This window comes from Strix aluco, chromosome 5 (genome assembly GCF_031877795.1).
Source record: "Strix aluco isolate bStrAlu1 chromosome 5, bStrAlu1.hap1, whole genome shotgun sequence".
Classification (NCBI taxonomy): Eukaryota; Metazoa; Chordata; class Aves; order Strigiformes; family Strigidae; genus Strix; species Strix aluco.
The window spans coordinates 74,345,931-74,369,962 of NC_133935.1; the positions used below are offsets into that span (position 1 = coordinate 74,345,931).

At 41.7% G+C, this 24,032-nt stretch overlaps 1 protein-coding gene and 1 long non-coding RNA gene across 5 annotated transcripts in view; one reads left to right on the top strand and one right to left on the bottom strand.

The window, feature by feature from the left end:
- The window catches only part of KMT2E (lysine methyltransferase 2E (inactive)), a 62,280-nt gene extending 58,006 nt beyond the window's left edge, over window positions 1-4,274 (bottom strand). For all 4 annotated transcript variants that reach the window (XM_074827830.1, XM_074827827.1, XM_074827829.1 and 1 more), the window contains exon 1: window positions 3,919-4,274. The gene's annotated coding sequence lies outside the window, so the exon portion shown is untranslated. The remainder of the gene's footprint in view (window positions 1-3,918) is intronic.
- A 54-nt stretch (window positions 4,275-4,328) lies between these two features.
- Window positions 4,329-6,912, top strand: LOC141924751 (uncharacterized). Its single transcript, XR_012623655.1, has 3 exons — window positions 4,329-5,604; window positions 5,784-5,850; window positions 6,233-6,912. It is a non-coding gene; the product is annotated as an uncharacterized LOC141924751 (long non-coding RNA).
- The last annotated feature ends 17,120 nt before the right edge of the window (window positions 6,913-24,032 follow it).

Here is a 24,032-nt window from a genome sequence, read left to right on the forward strand (position 1 = left end):
GAAAGTGTATTTTTCTTAATCCACATTCTACATATGCTGAAACTTTTTTCCCCCGGAGATGCCTTAAGTTTCATTCTTAGCAATAAATCAAAACTACTATTTACACAGTAGAAATATATAAACACTGTACCTGTTCCAAAAACAGTGTCCAACAAAATTTGCTTTTGAGATATTCACAAATGCTTGTTTGTATGTAAGTCACAAGACCAATAACATAGATGGACTTCTTCAGGATCTCTCCAGAAGTCTGAATTGGGTTTTATTTTATATCTTCACCAATCTACACCCCCCCAATTCAGTTTTCTTAGAATGTTAAACGAAAACTGCAAAATACTTTCATTAAACCTTCATTTACATTAATCTATTTAGAACAATGCCACAATTCTACAATTATGTACACCACTCCTTAACTAAGTCCCACAAATAGTCCTTACTAAAATTAGTATTAGCATGCACACAAAATTAAGACTGTCCTTAAATCAGACCAAGATCAGGACTAGAGAGACACTACAGCCTTCAGTGTGACAGAGATTTCTGTATTTCTATTGCTTTCCAATGGAGTATTAAGAGTTTTGTGTGCTGAAACTGTACCAAAGGCATGAGGTAATGCAAGTCCTAGAAGTAATGTGAATTTTAGTGCTATGAGAAACTTTCCCTAGATATAGTCTAAAAAGCCAGTATTATTTCCCCTCTGAAATTTCCCAGATGGCAAAAAAAGCTCACCCAAAAAGCTAAGTGACAGTTAAACAGATTTTACCTTCAGATATGAAAAACTCAAAGATACATAAATGGTTTTAGAACTACAGTCGTATTACTGCACTTGTAAGACAATGTTTGTAAATCAGAAATGTCTCTTGAAAAAAAGAAATTTAGATTTCCTATTTCAGGAAGTTTTTATGGGGGGTTATTTAATTTTTTATGAATATCAACATCAATGGAGTTAAAAAATAAAGGTAGAATTTCCTTTGTAACACTGTCTCCTTAAAACAAATCACAGATCTGTTTTTACAAATGGAGAAACTGAGTCAAAGGCAAACTGACTCACTAAAACATACAGGAAAACTCTGGAAGATCTCAAAATTCCCAAGAGGTTCTTAGTGCATAAAATTTGCAATCTACAAAAATAAGCTGTATAATTTATTTCCAATTTTTTTCTTTATAATCTTATTTCATTCCACCCCCCAAGAACAGTTTTTGTGAGGTGTACAAAATTATTTTAATCTTGAATCAGACGCCTGCTTGAGAACATGACTGAGGCCATGAAGTTGGCCTACACAGCTCTGCAGTCTCTCTAAATCATAATACTAAAAAAATGGTTCACAAGAAGAGGAGTTTTAAGCTTAGGGAAAGAAAAAGGCAAAAGGTTTCCAAAAAGGCCCATACATACTCTTTAGAATCTTATTCGTGTACTTTTTAATAAGCAGAGTAAGACATGGTTTATTAAAAAAATCAAATCTATATAAATAAGGAAGGTATGATGGGAGCATGCATTACTGGACTATTAACGCACCACTTCGTGGTTGAAATCACTCAGCCTTTGGCCTCAAAACATGTGAAAGGCATGCATTAACAACACGCTAAAAGTCTTACTATCTTATTGTTGAACTTCAGGTATATCTTAAACCACACGAGTGCTTCCAAATGGCATCTAAATTACAATTCTTCAGAGACTGAAAACAGTTTTGCCATTTCAATACCTCACTTTTGATTGTTTAAATCCAGAAGGTTCCAAAGCTACACTAGAACAGAATTCATACCTCATTAAACCAAGGACAAGATTAAATACAGTCATATTAAAAAAAGTGAACAATTTTTTGTTGTTGTTGATTAAAACACACAGTTTGCAGGCTCCATAGTTTGTGTCAGAGTACACTACACCAACTACCAAATAATAAATCCTTGTAACCTCCCTTCCCCCCACCCAAACGTATTTATAGTGGTGATACTAAAAGGTTCATATTTCATTTAGGAAAAAAATTAGAGGTTAGAAACTGCACTTTCCCTCAGTATTTGTATGTGTATTACCACATTTACAATTTATAAACCAATATACAAAATAAATTGAAGAAAAAAAGTAATACCACGATTAAATGGTGGCAGAAGAAATTCCGTGTCTTAATAAAGTAACAGGTTATAATCTTGCATGCATTATTTCCGTAAGTATTAAGTTCTTTTAGTATTCTCAAACTATGAATACATGGAATTACTGCCCTGATGTCCAGCAAAGGTATTTCCTGGAAAGTGAACATGACGTTCACAAATGTGATTCCACAAAGAATTTAGCATACTGTTTTAGCGATCTTAATCCACTACTTATTTTGATAAATATTACTGCTTTTATGTCATTAACAGGATAGACAGATGTACAGTATCCATCGCAAACACAGGAGCTTTTCCAGATTATTAGACAGACATACATATTACCTTACAGCAACCTATACACACCCCTCAAAGAAGCTGCTTGAGTCTGTTGCCTCTTTCCACCCCCCTTTTCCCCGACAAGAGTGGTCTCGTTCACTTGCCTTTCACACACATAACCAATAAAATTAATCAGCTGGAACACAGCATTTTTAAATCGCAGTAAAGTCAAGAGATGTTTTGTACGTTATTTGAAGGGAACAGTCTTTTCATTTAAACATAATAAGACTCTAATATGCTGCAGACAAACGCACTGCATGGGGTGTGGAGGACCCGAGCTGATTAGATTACCACAACATCAGCCTGAGGCCGCCATTTTTAGAATCTCTAAAGGACAAAAGAGGGAAATTAAAAAATTTGCTCCACATTTTTTGTGAAGTAACTTTAAAAGTATAGTGATTATAATCAATTAATCGTGCATTAATCGTTCAACCATGGATATCTCTTTCTTTTCTCTGACCTGAGCCCTAAATAACAAAAACGTTTCGTTATTATTCCTTTAAGATACTGTAAATAAACAGACTAAAACATTCCTAAATCTAGATGCAGCACTAAACTTCTTCTTTCAACGATACGTAGTATGTACCATTTTAGGGACCTCAGGGCTATTAGCCACCGCATATTCCCTAATGGCTGAGTATGGGGGAATACAGGACCTTTATAATCAGGCTATATTATGTTTCTCTACCCTATTTAGTACTACACAGTGTACCGTTTGTTTCTCCTCCCCTATGTCTGCAGCAATAGGGTCTACCCCACCAGTATTTATTTCTTTAAGAAAGAGATTGAAATATGCCACCCAAGGAACACGAACACTAGCTGCAGAAACTAAAGCAAGAAAGGGATGCACCAATATAACTACTTACACCCTCAAGAAAGGGGGTGGAGAAAATGATCCCCTTTTAAATTGGCACAGAAACTCTTGAGGACTGCTTTCCGTTTGTCCAGGTTACACCACGAAGCGGAGATATTAGCAGGGAGGGAGGAAAGGAGGCGGGGGTGTCGAAGGCAGAGAGATTAGGCCTATAACGAGCCATTTTAGTACCACAAAGCAAAAATATACAGGATGGAGGAAGAGAATAGGCTTCCCTAAGCTTCATAAAACTCAATACGCAGTCCCAGTAACACACAAACCCGTTCTTAAAATCACCAGTCTAAGGAAGTGTGTGTGTCACATTAATAGCCTCTTTTGGCTCTTTTTCCAAGCATAATGCATAAATCTGGCATAACTGCCAAAAAATTCTCCTCAGCTCCTTCAGTTACAGTAACCCGCCATATTCACAAGATATAGCGACAGCCTGCCATTTTTAACCAAACCCCACAAAAGGAAAAACAAATTAAAGGCAACTTAAACAGAATTTAAACACATTTCACAGTGGAAGGGAGTTATACTCGCACTGGGGGTAATGAGACGCTCCCGTCGCATTTCACTCCCTTTCTGCCACCCCCCCTCCCCAAAGTACTCACAGCAGAATACGTTTGTAATAATCAAAGACTCACCTGTAATGGTCACAGGCCAGGCAGCAGGACCCCTCAGCTGAGCCCCTTCTCTATCCCAACCAAAACAATGCAACAGCCCCACTGCGGATATCCCTACCCTAGACAGGACTCAACCCTCAGCAGGCTCTGGTAAAAGAAAGAAAAGGGAAAGAAAGGAAAGAGGAGACCCCCCCTCCCCCCAAACCTAGCTCAGTGCGCAGAACCCTACAGGGACCAGCTCGGAAGCGCCTTTGCCTTGGGACCTGTGTACAAACCCCGCTGCCGCTGCTGCTCCCGTGTCTCCCTCCTTTCAGCCTCCTACGCTCCCTTCTATGTCACTGCCTCTCTCTGGGAAAATGGCGTCCGCTCTCCCCTCCCTCCCACTGCACGGGGCTCACCCGCCCCGCCTGGCAGGGGCAGGGTTAGCAAGGCGAAGCCAAAAAGCCGCCATTTTGCTTATGGGCTGGGAGCGCAGTCTGCGCCCGCCGAGCTCTCAGTGTCCATTTTGCAAGAGCGCTTTGCACGTTACGCTGAACGACCCGGTCTGGGCGCGGCCGAGACACCAGACTGCGGCAGGGGCTGGGCAGGGGGGCTGTGAGGAGGTGTGGAGGGAAGTAGGGCAGCGGAGGAGGGGCGGCTGCAACTGGGGCTGGTGCCGGGGGCGATCCGCAGCCCCGGAGGCGCGGACGGCGGGGGAGGGGCAGGGGCTCCGTCCTGGGCTGATGTGGGACCGAACCTGGGCGGGAGGATGTGTCTGACTCAGAACTGCATCCTCCGAGACAGAAGCGCCAAAACTCCCTCCTCAGCCGCTCTCCCCCCCCCCACCACCTCCGGCTTCCTCCCCAAGGCCGTCGTTACTCTCAGCATACCTATTCTTCATGAATCTCAACCTGAGGAGTAAATTTTCGCCACAAAGTACGCGACAAGCCGGCCAGACCGGCCGGATCTCACACACGCAGAGGAACTTACTTAAGGGGCGGGGAAGCGGGGGGCGAGAAAGGAGAGAGAGCGGGAGCTTTGACCGAGACCCGTTTAGGGCGATGTGGAGGTCTTGACTGAACCTCCCTTGTCAATAAGGCACTTCAAGCTGAGACTCTTCCCCGAAGCGTTTAAGGCTCATATATAAGGCAAGCGGGAGCGAGCGTCTTAAGGCGAGTGGGACAGCACTAGCTGAAGGCGTTTCTTTTCTGCAGGGAACTAAGACGAGCAGTGAACGAGCCTCATTTCCCCTTTAGGGAACGGCACTTGGGGAGCAGGTATGGTCTGCTTTTTTCCGGACCAGTCGGAGCTGGCAGAGCGAGAGGCTCGTTCAGCGTTTCAGGGCAGAGGCAGCCTCTGCCGTTTAGCACCGAGCTCCGCTTCCTTCCACCATATCCCCTCCCAGCTCCTGTTCTGCCCGCACACCGCCCTGCCTCCCCTGCCCGGCTTCAGCCCCTCCAGCGATATGGCTGATTGAGGGAGGGGAGGCGGCGGCTGGGGTTTCATTCGACGCCCACCAGGGGCTGAGCGAGTCTCCTTCAGTGCGCAAACTCGGGGCACCAGATAAAAGCTGGGCTGGCAGCTCTTACCCTGCCTCGATGGAGCCGCCACAATCGGGTGACTGGAGAAGCAGTTAGCCGCAGCGCCATAGACTAGCGTCCCCCCACACCTTGGGCAGAGAGAGTTTGGGGCTCTAAAGAGCTGCTGCTGCGGCAGGAGGGAGCCGAGGTGAAGGGATCTGCTAGCTGGTTGGACGCAGAGGAGGCGGCTGTAATGGGGCATTGAGTCTTGAGGGAGGAGGGGGGCGATTAAACGTCTTGTGATCATGGCGGAGTCTATGGGTATTTTTTCCTGTCTAACTCTTCTATGCGTGTGTCTCTTGTTTCTCTCTTTCTCTCTCTCCTTAGGGCGCTTGGCTGGGGCTGCTCGCTCGGGTTCTGCCTGTTGTTGCGCGAAATGGCGGCTGGCGTCTTGGTGGGTTTGGTTGTCGGTTTTTTGTGTAGGTTTTTTTTTCTTCTTCCCCTCCTATTCCCCTCCCCCCACTTGTGCCTTGGCTGCGGCTCCGCAGCGAACCGCGGCGGAGACTGAGTCAGGAGGGGGGAGGGAGCTGCGCGGGAGCCAATGGCCGGGCCGGCCGGGCCGGCCCGGTGCGCCCTGATTGGCTGGCGCTGACATCATCCTGCAGCAGGGGCAGCCGCAGCTGGGCAGGGTTGGGAGCTGCCGGGGGAGGCTGGTGCAAAGGGAGAAAACGGGCGCCATGATCCCAGCGCGAGGGAGGACTTCACGGGCGGGGGATCCCCGACGAGCTGGTGAAAAGGAAAGCAGGACCAGGCCTTGGCTTCTCCTTCCCAAACAGTGCCGGGGCTGTGCGGAGAGGGGGAAGAGCGAGAGAGGAGCAACTCGTGCCTGCTTTTGTAACTGCGTCAGTACAAGATGGCGCAGGGTCTCCCTGGAGAGGGAAGGGAGTTGCACGTCCGCCGGAGGTCATGTGACCGCGTTGCATTCTTGTGGGGTTTGGCTGCAGACCAAGCTGGCTGAGGCGGCGGCGGCGGCTGCCCGGGAGAGTCCCTGCTTCCCTCCCCCCTCCCCGCACAGTGCCGTCGGTGCCGCGTTGGTTCCCATTTCCCTTCCCCCATTAACCTTATGCACGAGGGTGTAGCTGCCGCTGAGGAAGGTTCTCGCTTCTCTCCGTATTCTCCACCCATCTCCAGGGTGTAGCTGCTCTCGGGGGAAGCTTTTCCATTCCGCCCCCTCTCTGCGTAAGGCTTTACCCACTGCAAGGGAAAGTTTCCCCTCGGCGCCTCCGCGCTCCGCCCGAGTGTGGGAGCGGGCGGAGCGCGGCTGCCGCGCTGGGCCTTGCAGCGGCCGGGTGTTCAACGTAAATGGCACCCGCTCTCGCTCGGCTTCCCCTCCTCGTGTACGAGAGCACTTTTCTCTGTAAGTTAGGTTCCCCGGAATCCTAGAATGGTTCTTACTGAAAGAGTCGGTTTAAGCGATGTTTAAAATGATCTCATTAAAACAGCTGAGGAAAATGTACAGGCTATGCGGAGTTGTTCTTCTGACGAGGAGGTCGTCGCATTTCTAGCGTTGCTTTGCCGGGGGTACAGGGTGGGGGGGCCTAAGGAAAAATCTGCACGCTATTAATGACTTTATTCTATTTGAACAGAACTTCGTTATGGAAAAACGGATCGATGTTCTTTTATTTGTATGTTGTTGGATCCTGTTGTAGGAGTTGAGCAGCTTTTCAGTGAGATAATGTGGCATGTATTACAAAGTTAGGCCGTGGATGGCCTGCATCTTTAACACCGGGATTGAAGTATATTCTTAGTGCAAATGAAAACTATGGTATGCAAATATCGTGAAGATGCCCCGTGTCTTTCTTTCTGAGGTTCATAGGAAAATGAACTTGTCACACAGGTCTGGGTAGCCTTGGAAGCTTGGCAGATAGATTTTTTTTTTTTTTTTTTTTTTTTTTTTTTTCCCCCCTGGCTCTTTTTTAATTCCAGTATTGTGATGGGGAAGTGAAAAATGTATGTTTTCCAACCGTAACACTTTTCCTTTTTTAAGGAGTGCAACTCGTGTTACTGTTTGGGTGGGGCTCTTGTGTTTTCAGAGCACTTCAGTGGTAGTTCCTATGTCTTGTTCTTGCATGACAGGGTGTAAATTTAGTCTCTGCATCTAACCCAGCGAACAAATGAACAGTTAAAATTGCTGATGCTTTAAGGGTGGTCATTTGTTCTATTTAGAAATGTTTCATAGCACTTTTTCGGTTCTTAGTTCGTCCCCAGATATATGTGAATATTTTCTATTTCTTTCCTCCACAGGAGTAACCTGGTGGGGGATAAAACTTGAGTATTTGGTGAATGTGTTGTGTGAGAACTCCTGGAATGAAAGTAACTGAGCATATGACTAATATAGAAGACTCCTGTATAATAGATGCTACTTAATACATGTTACATAAGTAATATGGTGAGGTGGAGTCTAGTTACATAAGAACTGACTGGGGACTTGGGAGCTACTGTAAGTAGTCCATATTAATTGCAGTTACAGCCTGCAGGGCAGGTTGTGGGGGGAGGGGTAGAAGAACAGGATTGGAAGCATCTAATAGTGCTACATTTTTCCTTTGTAGGTTATATAAAGGATACCAGGAAAGAAATGGAGGAGACTGTAATTAAGGATGACACAGTGTGAAGCACTCGAAAGTTTGGAGTCTCATTTGAGTCTAGCTTTTAGAATATAAGCTCTATTTCCTAAAAGAACTGTTCACCCCCTGACCTTTTTTGAGTGTCAGATAGTGGCTGTCAGCTGAGCATTGCACCAACCAATTTTGTTCTCTGCAGACTACTATAAAGAGCAGTATTTTTGAGTCCTAGAGTTTGGGGTTTTTTTTAAAAAGCTTACTGGAAATGCTGTTATGAGGTGGCAGTTGTTTTGTTGACCAAACATTTAACTGACTGGATTACTGATTCTTCTTGTGTAGGCATAGTGTGACACAAGGTAAATACTCCCTTTGTAATGGAAGCTTCCAGAGAGGATTTCAGTGTACAATGATTCTTTTGATACAGAACAGATTTATTTGGGACCTGACATGGTGAATATTTCCTTGCAGATGTGTTAACTGAAGAATGTTAAGTTGAACTGAAGATGAGGAAAAAACACACTTCTATTTTATTAGTACTTGCATTTAGGCATGTATTCTATAATGATGAAATAGGGAGTAGTTGCCTACCTGTCTGGAAGGGACCAGTTTGAATGCTTACATTAGAGTAGTTTGTACGGAATACCTGGAATTCAAAAGCTTAACTATGGCAGCTAGAGCTTTAATTCTTAAAGCACCCTTTTAGGTAGCTCACATTAAGACAGATTTTGCTTGAAAACCAAGAAATGAACTACTTTAAAAGTTCTCTGTGTAACTGGTAGCTTATTGCAGCAGTACTTGAATTGAGGTGTCTCTGTGCTTTTACAAAGCTAGAAATGAAGGCAGGTTTTAACGAGCTCATAATATTTTCTTGTTTCAAGGTTGTTTTATTAGCTGTTCTCAGGGAAGCATTATTAGTTATCTTCAAAGAAGCAGTGTTGCAGTGCAGTCTCAAAACAATGTCTGATGCGTTCTGAATTACTTATGCTGCAGGAGATGAGTAAAAAAACAAATGCGCATGCTACTTCGAGATGGAAACCTCTGGGGGAGGGGATTTGCCCAAAGGCCAGTCGGGTGTAAACTGTGTCTTAATCTGGAAGGTGAGGGGAAGGAGAAGAGCTGTAGAGGAGGGAGACTTGGTAAAAACAGACATGTAGCTTGCATTTATGGTAGCCTACCAGGGAGAGAAACAATTTCTACTGAACTACAATTCTTTCCTTTTAATAAGGGTGTTTCAATTGTTTGGATGTTTACCAGCACTCAGACTTGTGGTTCTAACTTGCCATGATAGCCTGCCAGTCTGTGCATGTATATGTGGCCTGTGCCTTTGCTAAGATCTGTTATTTAAACACTGTTGTTTACCTGTAGCCTTACAAAGGGACTGACAGGAGTTCAAGGGTATTTAGGGGAGAAAGGAGAGAGATACTAACAGAGTAATAGATCAGAGTATGAATTAATGACATAGTTGAAACAGTTGAAGTGGTGCTCATGCTGAAATACGATCCTGCACCTTTCCCAGCTGTTCATTCTTGCTTCTGCACCACCCCTTTTTTGATGGTGTGAGTGAGTGATCATGTGGGAAGTAGAAGAGAAGAATGTATCTAGCCTAAGCCTAATTGTAATGGATGGTTTTCTAATGTGAGTGTTCATTTTGTGGCTTCACAAACACTCCTGCTTGAACATGAGTAGGGAGAAGCAGCTGCAGGGAGAATGGAGGTGTGCAGGTTTTAACTGTTAGTGAAATTAGGTGTGTTTTTTTCTCAGCAAAGATGCAGTTCTTACAGAATTTTGAGAGGCAACTCTTAAAGGCACTTGGCTAGTGCAGCCAGAATTGCTGCTTAAGGAGTCAAGCACACTAAAAAAAAAAGTTCAAAACTAAGAGTATGTCAGGCACTGTTACATTGTTCTGCAGTTGTAGGTGGCAAGATCATTTCATATTCGTTCCAATGATAGCCTACAAAAGTAAGTAGAATGCGATTTCTTCTCAACTGCAGTTTAGTTAAGTGTTCACAGGATTTCGGACTTAAGGAGCTTTGTTGCAATGGGGTAAAACTTGGAATAGGCTTGCTTCTTCCAGAAGTGGCTGATAATCTAATAGCTGGGGTATTCGGTGAAGAATTGCTCTTACTGAGTGAGTTCTGAGCTAATCTTAAAACAAAACAAAAAACCCAAACAAACAAAAAAAACCCCAAAAAACCCCTGTGGGTCACAGTAGTCAGTAGTTAAATGAATATGCATTATTTGCATGTAGTAGAGCAGGTCCAATGACTTCTGACTGATCAGTTTATGCACCTGCATGTGGAAAGACAGTGTTCCAGGGTTTGAACAGCAGCAGGACAGGGCAGGAATTTACTTTGCACACCACTTCAGGCTTTGTGTTATGATTTTTTTCTGAAAAAGTTAGGACCAGTAAGGTTTTTCTCTAGAAGGAAAACAAGGTATTGGCTGGTTCTACAATTCTTAACAGTTGAGTTCCTCACTTAAAGAAGCCAGTTCAAAGCTGTTGTGTGGCCTGCTAATCCAAGGATTAGTGGGAATTTGCACTGAGTCCAGTTCACTGGTATGACCTTTGGGTAGTGATGTGGGGCAGTGGCTTTTTTTCTCCTTCTAGCATGACCTTGTTATTTGAAGTAGAGTCTTTATGATGAATTTCTGGTTGCTTTGGAGAGCAGTATTAAGCACTGTGTAGTTACTTTCATAAGTAAGGTAGTGCTCTGAGCTGATCATAATATACCACTAGCCCTGAAGCCCTGTCAGTAACAGTTCTTTGAAGATGCTGAAAAAAAAAAAAGCAATACAGCAATAGAATGGTTCCTTGACTGAGTGTTAAGGTGCAGGCAGTGTAAGCACAATGGTGGTTCTTGAGGCTCTCTAGGAAGAAAATGGGGGAGAATACTGCCACTTTTGCAGAGTTGGGCTGTGCCAGAGTCAGGAAGTTGCTGAACTGTGGGTTTCAGCATCCCAGAATGCAGCTGGTCCTGCCACAAGCAAAGCAAGTGTTTGTTGTTTGTGAGCTTGGAAACCAAACAGAAACTTAGCTGCTGTATTTGTCTGGTTAAGTGTTGGACAAAAGAGGTTCCTTATCTGCTGAAACTTCTTAATGTGACTTGTTTTGGAGACTGCTGTAGTCCTATTTGGTGTAGCCTATAAGGACTCAAAACAGTTTCAGAAATACAGAAGTCTGACAGCAGAATGGTATACTCAAAATGGGTAGCTTTCTGATATTGACTACCACTGGCTATAATAATGGGTTTGTTTCCTGCAAAGTTCAGCAGGTTGGCAACAAATGCAGTTTTGTATTGGTGAAGTTCAATTCTTCGTATATGATCTACAGAAATTACATGTCTTTCTGTCCAGTTGGTTGTCATGTGTGTGGATCTTTGATAGCTGCTTGATCCAGTGTTAGTACAACTGCTATAGACCAACCAAATAAAAGTCCAAAACTACCTTGTGTGGCAGATCTCTGGGGTGTGTCAAAACTGGTAGGGAGGGCACAGAAGAATTTAGTCTGAAAGAGCTATCTGGAAAACAAGCATTAGCGTCTAATTATTCTGCTAAACTCTCTTTTCCTGTCTCCCATGTTCCTGCCTTATCAGGTTGATGACTGTCATGTGATTTTTTTTTTTTTTTTTTTTCCCCAAATTTAAGTGAAGTTCTAAAGAAATGCAAAAAAACCTGGAGGTGAAGAGCTGTGCTACTTTATTAGTGCAGGCAAAGCAATAATCCCTTGAACAGACTGTGAGATTATAGCAGGTCATGAGATTGAGATAGTAATTTAGTCTCTGGCCTAAGGTCTTTTAGCAGCTTTATTCCCCAGTAAGTGCTAAACTGTGCAGTGGTTGTGCTGCTTCATTTTGGGCTGCTGTTTGTGGCCAAATGTTGGGCTGATGATAGATTGTTCGATGTAGTCTTACCTGCTGAGACAGGGTAAACTGTCTCAAATTCCATTCAGAAGAACTATGGGCCTTCTAATTAGAAAATTTTATAAGAGCATGTTTCTTAAAATATTGTCACAGCTATCCTGATTTAGAAGACTACTCTTCACAAAATGAAAATTATTGCGTTTATCAGGGTGGTGCTACACTTTGAATTAATCTCCAAAGCTGTGCTCCATTACCCCAGCATTCATACGCTGCAGCCAGCTCATAAGCTTATAAAGGCATGCTGGGCAGTTGACAGATCCTATTTTTAAACTGTTTCTGAGAAACACTTCTGTCTCCTATCTCTGTACAAGCATAGGAAGGGCTATCCTTCATGTAGGAGCCACAGTGTCTGGGCTCAGCTAACGGCAATTTTTGAACTTGAGAGTCTCTACGGAGATAGGAAAGCTGAATCTTTGCTCACTTCTGCTGGGGAGGGGAAATGATAGGATATAGTGGCACTAGGATATAGTGTCAGTGGGCTATTGAGTCCTTGGCTATAACTACCTATAACAAAAGATACAGGTCTATGGTGCTTGACAGACTAGCCAAAGTTTAAGAGGAATCCTGATGGCTAGTGTCAAAGCACCTGCTTTGCTATAGTTAATGGAGTCCAAGGAGTTGGGAGCTGGAACACTTTAAATGGTATCTGTCCTGGTGAATTTTAAATGTGGAGGCTTTGCTTAATTGGGTACTGAGTTGCAGTAACCCATTTACCACAATTGTGCGATAGTGTTGTACACCACCTTTAAATTTCCACTGACATTGGAAAAATTGCCTAAAAAATGCAACCAAGTTCTGTATGCTAGTATATTAGGGTTTTTGCTCCCTGTGTCCAAGACCATCTACTTCAGACTAGACCTGAAATATAAACACTGAATATGGGTGTTACCATATTCTTGCTATACTAGGGAGGGAATTCTTAAGTTGAAGGACCACTTCAGAGAATATATATTATGTCGTTTTGGCCGAAAATAAAGACTACTGATGAACCATTTAGACTTGATTTTGTTTGTCTTTTAAAACTGGCAGGCAGGGGTATTTCAAACTGGGCTAAGTACTATGTACAAGAAGAAAAAAAAATGCTGCTGTAAAATGAATTATACAGTGCAAAATCAATGTACTGAGTTTACATGTCTTAGAGCTCTTTCAAGAGAGCCTCAGAACACTGCAGTTGCAACTAGTGTAGACCTGATCGATGGGAGGGAATCATTGTTTCAAAGCATTATTAGGACTGGACCCTGAAGGCTGTAGCTAATCCTTCACTACTTCCTTAAGAGTTGGCAGTGCAGGGTCTTCTGGTTTTGTTTGTTTTTTTCTAGAACAGGGAAGCTGCTCCTCCACACTTCACTGCGCTACAAATATTATTGGCCTTGGAAGTGCAGCTGTTGGCTGACTGGTCTTCTGTTTCAGTGGTATGACTACTTAATAATCCTGTTCCCATTTAATTGGAGTAGTTAACAGATACCAAGGAGAAGAGCAGCTACCTAAATTTCACCTTGTAGGCCAAGTGTTAGTGCTTATATGAAGGAGGAAGACTTGCCATTGAACCTGTTGTAACCTCATCCTACAGTTAGCAAAACAAGGTAATATGTTTGAAGGGTATGATACCTTCTGCACTTGACCTCCTGTTTAAGTCTGTTTGCTTAAACATGCCCTTTAACTTCAATAATGCAATGATACTGCAACATGTGTTCCCTCATTCAAAACAAAAGCCCCTCAATTCCACATGCTCCTATAACTTAGCAAGAATATTCATATACTTGGGTCTGTCCAGATTAATGGCTCTGCCTTACCTAGTCTGAGCAGAACTATAGGCTTATGTCTCAAATTTTTCATATGACTAATCTCATTCTTTCAATGTATTTTTGTAAATAGCATATCACAAGTAGGGATTGAGCTATCTACAAATGCTCCTTCTAGACAAGAAGTGACTTGCTGGAAGGTACTTGTGCATGTCTGTAGATGCTACATAAAGCTTAGATTTTTATTTTTCTTTTTTCCCCCCTAGACAGCCTATGTATTTAACAGGAAGCATCTTGCTCTGGGTGCCTCTTCTTTTTGCTTGAATAGGGTTGAGCAACAATTATGTACTGATTGCACTCAGTACAAGTAAACTCTACATCCTGTTTAGAATAGGATGTACATATTAACAAGTGTAAAACATCTGTTGCATCTTCCTAGAAATAGCATGTTGCAGTCTTGGATATTTCAGCTTCACAGCTGTTGAGAAGCCATTCCGTATTTAAAATCCAAAGCCTTTAAGGGATGTCTGAAGTAACAGTTTAAAATAGGTAGTGGGTTTTTCTTACATGGTGTAAGAGTGAGTATTATTTTGGAGTTGGTACTCTTTACCCTTCTGCATCATCACTCCCCACTACACTAATAGACCACTAAAGACCCAAAAAACTGATCTGGGCATCCAAAAGGGTAGGTCCAGTAGATCTTGTTTTTCTTCATGTGCCTCTAAGATTCTTGGTTGAATCTGAATTTTGGATATGCCCAGTTGGCACTGGAGTGAAGGAGAGGTTTCTTTACTGCTTAAACACTTTTATTCTAGCTCAAGCTGAAATCTTGCTCTACTTGTCATGTGATAAATAAAGATGAGATGCTTCATTAAACTAACTTGCTTTCCACTTACACAAGTCTAATGTAAGCATTGATATCTTTTAATGTGTATTTTTTGAGTCCCATTAAGCAGGAGCATGTCTGACTTGTGATATGTTTTTGAAACTTCCTGCTCAACTGTTGCAGGAAAAAATAAGAATTAAATACATTCTTCTGTAAACAAGCTTCATAACATATACCCAAGATCCATTTAGTTTGTTTAAAGTAACTGTTTTTCAGTACATGTAAGCTAAAACAAAACATAAAATATCGATAGGTGTGAATGACCGTGTTTATGGTTACAGGTGACCAAAGGGAGGATGACTGGAGGCCTCTAGAGGTAACTGCAGCTCTTTAGGGGGCAGGAAAGAATAGATGGGTTGAAGAAAAGTGTGTATTCCTGATGTTAACCAGAGAATAGTTACTGCAAAAGTATTCTCACCAGCACTGGTGGCTTTAAGTTTTGTTCACTTAAAAAAAAAAAAAAAAAAAAAAAAAAAAAAGGCGGCCTGAATCGAGTACATCATCATTAGAGGTCCTGCCTATAACTGCAGCAAAAGGCTGGACTGTAAGAGGGAAACATGACTGAAATCTGGCTGTCTTGGTTGGAAAATAAGTAGGCCTAACCTGTAGTTCTGGAACAGTGTACAACTTTTAAGTAGCTCAAGGCTATGTCTAGAGCAGATCATAGAAATGAAAATGGGGGTATTGTATGCAGCTGTAGAATTCTGAAAGACCAGTTTAGAGGGGGATCTTCTGCATGTGAATAACATCCCTATTTCAAGCAGTTGTGCTGCATCCTACATCATATGATTGCTAGCTGTTGTGCAACAGGAAAGCCTGGCTTTTTTTCCATTCATCTTATGGAGCTCGTGGAGGGAAACACAGATTAGACTTGTATTTAACTATAACTTCCTTCCTGTTGGGAACTTGCATCTGAACTATTACGGATTTCTGGCCATGTGGTATACTTTGGTTTCCTGCCCATATGTGAAATTTGAGTAAGCTTTGGAGTCTCGGGTTGGAGAGGGTGGCTAGAAGCCATCTTTCTGTGGGATGAGAAAATAATCCCATGACTGTTTCCTTTTCCAGCTTTCTGGATGGGAACAACTAGGTGTACTAAGGTGTATCACAGTCAACTGGTAATATGTATAAGCTAGCAATATAGCATGTAAGACCTATTTAAGTTTTTTTTATTCACAGATTTAAGGACTCTTACTTTCAAAACTGAAGATAGTTTTGCTATATCTGAATGACACCCTGTGTTATTTCTAAACATCAAAAGAAAATGACTGGGCTGGAGGCTATCTCAAAAAAAGGGCAATTCTATGCCTAAATTTTCACCTGCCTACCAGACTTCAAAATCAGCTTGTAGGTTTCCTGTGCAATAAAAGGACAGTGTGAAGTACATAAAGAAGCCATGGAAACTGGCTGAAGAATGAGGAAGATTGCTCAAGAATGAGCAGCACAGAAAAAGGGAAGTGCTTACCTTTAATTAGGTCTGCCTTTTACTCTTGAATCCTGTTTCAGAGCTATATGTTCATGCCCAATCTCCTTTTGTAGCTTTCTGAAAGAGAAGAAGCTCTAACTACCAAATCAGTAGCCTTGTTAAATGCAGGAGAACTGGAATATGAACCCTGTAAGCATGCCTGCAAATGCTCTGTATGATTTAAATTTGTCTGCATGGCATAATCAATCTCTTGTTTTTTACAACTCTCAACTACTAGGAATTTAACTTCCATGTTTATAGATGGAAGTAGGATTTTTATACAGTCATGGAAAAATCTGTCTAGTGGAAGCTGGCTGTATGTAATTTTTTTAACTTCAGTGTAATGTGTGTCATTTTTTCTAGCTTGTTCACTCATGCTGTTTGTCTTAACTTCAGGTTTTCTCCAGAACATTGTACCCAAATTAAATATAGAGGTGTTTGTTTCCTTTGTGTTCTAATATGAAAGAAACTGACAAACCTGTCAATTGTTCATGACAGACGAAGAGGTGCTTGAAGAGGGGGGGAACCTAGTGCTTGAGTTCACAAGTCAGAATAGTTTTGTAGTTTGTAGTTGCTGCTTCACTGACTTCTAAAATACTATCAGGAAAAAAGCTATAGTTTAAAAATACAGCTGACAACAGGCTCATGTCTACCCTCAGAAAAGTAAACTTTCCTGCCGCAATCTCCTGATCTGTTTGGATAATGATAAAAAGATACTGGGCAAAAACCGAGAGTTCGGTGACTGTTTGCCCAGAGTATAAATATTTCAGGCTTTATTGAGTGCTTCTGTGGCTTAAATGTTGCAGCAATACTGTCTCAGTTATTTTTAGGTTTGGGGAGCAGGAAGAGTGCTTGCTTCCTGTCTTCCCCTCCCCCAAAAACCTTGGGTACCTTAGACGAGGGGAAGAAAAGTAGCAGCCCTGAGCTGGTTTATCAGCTCCAATTGAACAATGTCAGTACATTTCCTGACCCCCTTTGTGGAAGGGGGGGTAGTACAGCCACTGCAGTTGCATTGCAGTACTTTGACAGTATTCTTTCTTTTCAAACAACACAAAGACATCAAGCCTCTCAAATGAAACGAGAATGCAGTTTACTTGTCACTTGTATATGGATAGTCCCCAAAACATGGCTATTAAAGCTCGTAACTAGAATTAATCCTTCTCCAGTTGCTGTCATAGGAACTTTGATGCTATGCACGGGCATGACTAACATGAGAAGTCAGTGAAACTGAATACTCCAGTGCCTCTTAGTCATTGTAACATGAATATATTTAGGTAATAACCATTAATGTCTTCACATCAGCTGCTACTTCTCTTCTTATCCATAGCTACAAATTACTCCTCCTTTTAAGTTTTGGTACATATCCATGCTATAAAGCAAAGGCATATCATAACTTGGTAACAGTACCTGTCTAGTTTGAGCTATGCCAAAGTGCTTCCACTTAACAAAATAAAACCTAAAAAAAACCCCTAAATTGCTACCTTGATCCCTTAGAGGCATAAAGAAACCCATAGCAGTGCCTTGGATTTTCTCCTAAGGGAGAAATGCAAGAAATGCATATTGTCGTGGTTACTGGTACTGTAAAAATTGTAGAAGACTGCTGTTGTAGCAAAAGTTTGTTGGCAGCAGTACACAGGTGTTAAATTCGTGAGGAAAAGCATCTGGGGCTATTGTGTGGATCTCATATTCACAATCAATGTGCACATACCCTTAGCGTAAATAATCTCTCTTACTGACAAAAATCAGTCTGCAGCAATCCACCTAAAAGTATGAAGCTTCTTGGCACTGTGAAGCGTGTGCAGAACAGGCCTAGAATCACTCAGGCAAGAAGCAGATAAATACTAGCTTTGGCATGCAGAAGTGTCCCCATGTGTGAAGCAAAGATAGAAACAGCAGGCTTGTCCTAGCATGCTCTTCCAGCAGCTACACAGAAATGTCACTACAGTGTAGAATGCTTTCCCTCCAGTCTTCTGTGTATTTTCCGCTATGTATTTTCCACTTATTTAGCAGTGGTGATCATACTCTGTTTGGGAATGTTGGTTTGCAGTTTGCTCTGGGTTTTTGTTTCATTTAAAGTTAGAATTCTAGAAAACTGAACAGATCCCAGCTGCTTACTGTGATTCTTCCTACTGAAGCAAAAATTTCATGCTGGTATTAATTGCTGTGGAAAACTAGCTATGTATGAAAGGATACTGATTGAGAATACTGTTTTCAAGATCTTGAACTCTGGAAAAAATGGAGTGTCTGCTTACTTACAAGACTTGCAACCTCTTGCATCACTACTTAGGCGCAGACAGTAAAACTTTAATCCCCTGATGTCTGAATCATGCTCATTCAGTTAAAAAGACATAGCAGTATGGTCACTTGACTAGTGAGAAGGTTGAGCAATTCCATTTGCCCTCAAATATATTTTTAATTGGCAAATGAAAATAAAGAATTTTGTTGCTAGTTAAACTTTTTAATTGGTAATTCTGTGGGCTTGTGCAGTTTGCTTTGCAGTTGCATCCAAGGAATTCTCATTTTCTTACAGTAATTTAATACAAAATTAGTAATAAACTAAAAACTGTGTGAACACTTAGTTGGACATTGGTAGAACTATCCCTATCGAAAGGTAAAAAGGAACTGTTATTAAACAGTGTATATATACATAAGCTAAAGCAGTGAATCACGTGTAGGACAGAGGCTTAAGTCAACATATATTCCCTTCCAACAGTAGGGTCTGCTAACTGCACACAAGTCCTTTGTGAGTGTTGAAAGGTCTGAACATAAGCAGGGCTGATAGCACCACCTATTCTTGGTATGTGTTTAGCTTCCTTAAGTCCCAATCATAAAGGTAGAATTCGGAATGTGGGGGGAATCATGCTCCAGTTCTCAGGTCTATGCTTTATAATAAAGCCTCTTGCTGCTTGTTTGAGAACTCACGAAAAAGCTTGTTCAAGTTGTGATCATTCATGGGAAAAGAGTGTATTTAAATAGTGGGTGGGGGTTTTGGGTGGGTGTGGTTTCATAAGCTTATGTTTCAAAATGAGCCTTTCACAATTCCAGGTGCTGGTCAGATCTGTGAAACAGATGGGAGTTAGCCATGTATAATGTAGCCTGTTGATGTGTATCTCAGAAGCTGAGAATTAACTTGAAGACTTGGGTAAATTCTTCATGTGATGGTCACTCTGAACTGCTCTGAGCTGAGTGTATGAGCATGTATTACTGTTAATTGCTTCTAATTACACTAACATCTGAGCAGAAAGGAAGAAGAAACCACTTGGTTGGAGGGGGTTTTTTTTATTGTTGTTGAAAGATCAATAATAATAGGAAGCAAGTGGTAGATTGACATATATACATAACAAGGCTAAAGAGAGTGTATTAAGATGAAATTAAGGACTTCCAGGAATGAAGGCAGCACTGACAGCTAGAGAAGGGAGCAGGGTGGGAATTGGTGGGATGAGAGGATATCAAGCAGAAAAGTGGTGAGCTAATCCAAGAAGTAAGAGAATGGTGGAGAGCCATCTTTAGTAACAGTGAAAGAAAGGGAAGCCTTACATGAGGACCTGCTGAATCTTAATGGCTGTTAGCTTATGACACCTGCCATCAAGAAGTCAGTGTAGAAGTCTGCTGAATCTGGAAGCACGGGATTGATAAGAACAGCACTGAGGCAGCTGGTGGGCTTGTTAGCTTGGCCTAGGGACTGGAGGAGTCACGGAGGTGTTGCACCTAGTCGGAAGAAAGGATAACCAGTTGGGTAATAACCCAACAAAGTAAAAAGTGGTGAGCAGTTAAGGCTGAATGAGTTCCACTCAGTGTTGGAACACTGACAGCTTCATAATGAGCCCTGACTAGAAGTGGTACATCAGGGCCTGTTGTGGGCTCAAGAGGCAATAGTGACTTGAGTTCTCTCTAGTTGCTCTTCACCACTCCTGTGGGTTATTGTTCTTACACCAGAATGTGGTGCTCCATCACCTCAGTTGTGCTGATCATTTCTGAGAGGATGCTGCAAACAAGGCATTGATCTGTTTGAGAAGGAGATAGATTTCTCCCAGCCCTGAATTTAATTTTTTAGTGTAGATCTAAGGTTCACAAAAATGGAGGGGGAGCAGTGTATGATGTGAAACAGAATCCCTCCAGGCCCATGTTGCTGCAGAAACACTCTTCCTCCTTTTTTTCACTTTGTTTAAACTGTGTAAGTGATTTTTCAAAGCACATCACTGCCTCATGTCAGGGGCATAGGTAACTAGAAACTAATAACTGGTGATTCATGAAAAATTTGGCTCGAGGAATTTTGTTACGTAGGAAGTCTTAAGGCAGAGATGGGTGCAAAGTCTTATTAAAGGCATATTGCTCTTAGCTGTAGTCTCGTTAGTTTGCCACAACTTAACAAAAGTATTCCTGCAGGAAATGAAGCAGGGATCTTTTACTGATAACATGACAAGAAATAAATAAGGCAACAGTAATTACAAGCTTTACAAAACAAGGGGGTCCAATGGCCCAGGCAATCTGTTCTGATATTTTTCAACTTTCCCCTGATTGATTTCATAATGTTACAAAACGTAATAGAGATGAGTAGAACTGGATTTTCTGCAAGTGTGTTTCTTCTGAGCATCAAACATTTTTCACTTTCATTTCATGGATTAAAACAATGCAATTAAAAGAATGAGCTTAATGACAGAGCAAGTCTTACTTTCACAGACCTTTTTCTCCCACCCTCCCCCTTGCCTTTCCATGGTAACTCCAGTACTTCACGAGTTACTAGTAATGCTGGCAGAGACTAATGTTTACAACCCAGTCTGTTTTTTGAATACAGCTTCAGTCTTCTCCAGCAAATTAAAACCAGATGGGAACTGCAGGGAGCAGAGTGGAATTCAATTCTGTTTTGTGGCTTGTGATGTTAACAAAACTCTTTGGGTATTTTTCATTGTTATTTTGCCTAGAAAATGGCTTATACCTTCCTCCTGTCCAGTTAATTGTAATGTGCAGTCTTTGTCCAGTGTGCTGGGGTAACTGCTGTAAGCCTTCACTGAGATACGTTGCTTTTCTTCCACTACAGTGATGGTATAAACATATTATGTTGATATTTTTTTTCAAGTAAAAGGATCAAAACCTAGTAAATCCAGCCAGGAGAGTCTTTTTCTGCTGTTCTTGCACAGCTGGTAGAGGTGAAATGCAGTTGTTTTGCAACATATAACAAGTCTTTCTCTTTTCTCCCTTAAACTACCCTAGCTGAAAGTACACTAAAGGAATACTTGGTGGAATTTGAAGAGGGAGATGGGCTCAGCCACCTGAAACTTAAGTGGTCCTAGGATCTGTAATGCAGACAGGATAAGGATTTTTTTCATGTATTTAATGCCGTGCTTTTTATACTGGTTGGTGCCATCTCAGAGGAAAAGACTCAACGTGTTGAATCACAGAAACGTTGCTTCCTGCTGGGGTTTGGGATTTCCTTGCAGCTCTCCCCTCCATAGCTGCAAGAGCTGGTTTTGGGTAGTGCGTGTGCTCGGGCAGGAACTTGCTGGAGATGAAGGCAGAAGCCAAACAGTTCTGTGCAGAATGTAATAGTTTCTGACTCAAATTGTGTGGTAATTGTCAAAATATCACAGGGTGTGGTAGGAACTGCTGTGTCTAATGTTGCTGAGGATTTATCCCGTCATAATTTGCCTAAACGAATATCATATGCTAATCCAATTAACATATGAAAGTGGGGGAAAGATTTCTTTATGTTTTCTAGCCATTTGAAACCTGATAGTGTGCAAAAATAAATTTCAGTATGCCGGAGTATTGTTTTTTTTTCCCCAGTTGCTCAATCTTAACTCCCATTCTTTCTGATTTCCCACAGAAAGAAAGAAAAGCCACTTGCAGAAGAAAAAGCTGTAGCTTCAAAAAGATTAACTTGGAAAACTGAGAGCACTAGAAATAAGATAAAGCTTCGAATTACTATCTAGTTTCACTATGAAAGTTACAGTAGTAAATTGATACAGAGTATTTTGAAATAAATACCTGCTTCATACAGCTTCCTAGTGAGAACTGTATTCCTAACAGTTTGTTATGGTACTGAATTTTAGTGTCACATACAAGATCTGTGTTTTTACTATGAATGCAAACTTTAAGAGAATTCATATGAACTCTACTTCTTCAGTAATTGTTCTTGATAAACCAGGTCTTACAGATTAAGGAGGCAAACAGGAAGGGGGAGGGGGTAGTCAAATTTTCAGGCAGGTAACTCAAGTAAACTAAATCTTTAAAAGAAAGAACATAACCAGTACTTATTCCTTTTCTTGATGATCACTTCAATTAAGTCCTGCACTTCTGTAATGCGGTGACATGCCTTCCAGTGCTTAGAAATACTGGCCTGCTTTTTACTGGGAAGTGTATTCCTCCGAGACTAAGTTCAAGGCCCAGTCTAAAGACTCTAGTGCCTTTATTGTGATGTCTCTACAATACAGCACAGGCGTTTGTGATGGAAATATTTCTGTGGTAGAAGTTGTTCCTTTTTTCAGGCAATCTATTAGATAAATGGGAATGCTTTTGAAATAAAACCCCTTGCTAAAGCTTTCTGAATGTGAAATAGTGTGAAACTGTGCATTATTCCTGTATGCGCTTTTTTCATATGCTACTTTAGATCTGCTGTCTTTTGACCCTGCAGTGCCAGAGGAGAGTTCTGGAGGAAGCCATTTCTCTCCTGTGTTTTAACCTCTGCTATACTTAGTCCAGTGCTTGTACAGCAAACACTGTCTTGTGGTGGAATATCTTCTGGTGTTGCTTGGAGGATGGGGAAAGAGTTGATCTTAGTGGAGTGTCTGGAATAAGAGACTTCAAAGGGCTGTTTTAGTGGTTTAGAATCTAGTGTTTTAGAATCAGAGCACCTAGAAAAGCTTACTTCATAGGATAATCTGAATGTGTTTCACTTTGTAAGTCCTTCCCAGTGCATTCCATGAAAATGTTTCCACTGCCTTTGAGTTGTCTCTGGGCTGTAGTGATCGTAGGACATGAACTAGCACCTAAAGCACTACCAGAGATGCAACTTTTCACTCCATTTTAAGTGAAGCTTCCATCCCTAAATATACCACTTGCTGGGATAAAAAAGGCTATATATTTTAATTGGTTAAGGTCCATGTACCTTATTTGAGATAATAGGATTTTTTTCAAGCATTTTTTAATGAAAATTTTCCTTAATGGTGAATGACAACCGTGTAAACTAATGTTAGACTCTGTGTGTGTGTGTCACTGTTTGTTAAAGGAAAAGCATGTTTTCAGAGTGTGGTTTTTGGACTTCCAGACAGATTACACAAGCTCAAGAAGGCCCACCCCACATCCTGTGTAGAAAACCAGCTCACAGAAATGCCCATTGTTCTTCAGGATTATAAGTCACTGTGTTTTCTGCCTGCCTTCTTTTTCAGAGTACTGTATGGAAAATACTAATGCAGAGGAACCACAGCAGCTTAACAAGTGCTTGGTCCTGCCAGGTACTGAGAGCTCTGCTCTTACTGAAATGGGAGGGATTAAAACATTAGGCTCACTGGCTAGAGAACAAAGGTTTTGTGTTGGTAGAAGATGAGTGTTTTATTAGTTATGTGAATCAATTGACAATTGATGTACCTTAAGCCCGAAAAAGTTACAGGCTATGTGGTTTGCTTCAAGCATGGTGAATTTTCCTTGACATTGCTTCACCCCTGCTCAGTCTTTAGTGCAAAAAGAGAGAATGGGGTATCTGGATCTAATACCCCACCAAAGAGATAGGGTGGTTGGTGTTTCTGAATCACTACTCATGTTTATTGCTGAGTTGTGTGCTATTCCATCTGCAAGTTAATGGACCTATCCATGAAGAAGGGAGCTGTCAAGCCAAAAATGCTAAAAGTTGTTCAATCTTCCTTTCTTTTTTAAATCTGTTTCACCTACATTATATCTTGGAACTTATTTTTTAAAAAGCTGAGGTGCTGTTTTTCATGTTCCATTTTCAAACAGGCAAGGAGTGTTTCAATGTGAATTTTAAAACACTCGTGTTATAGCTTTCTTA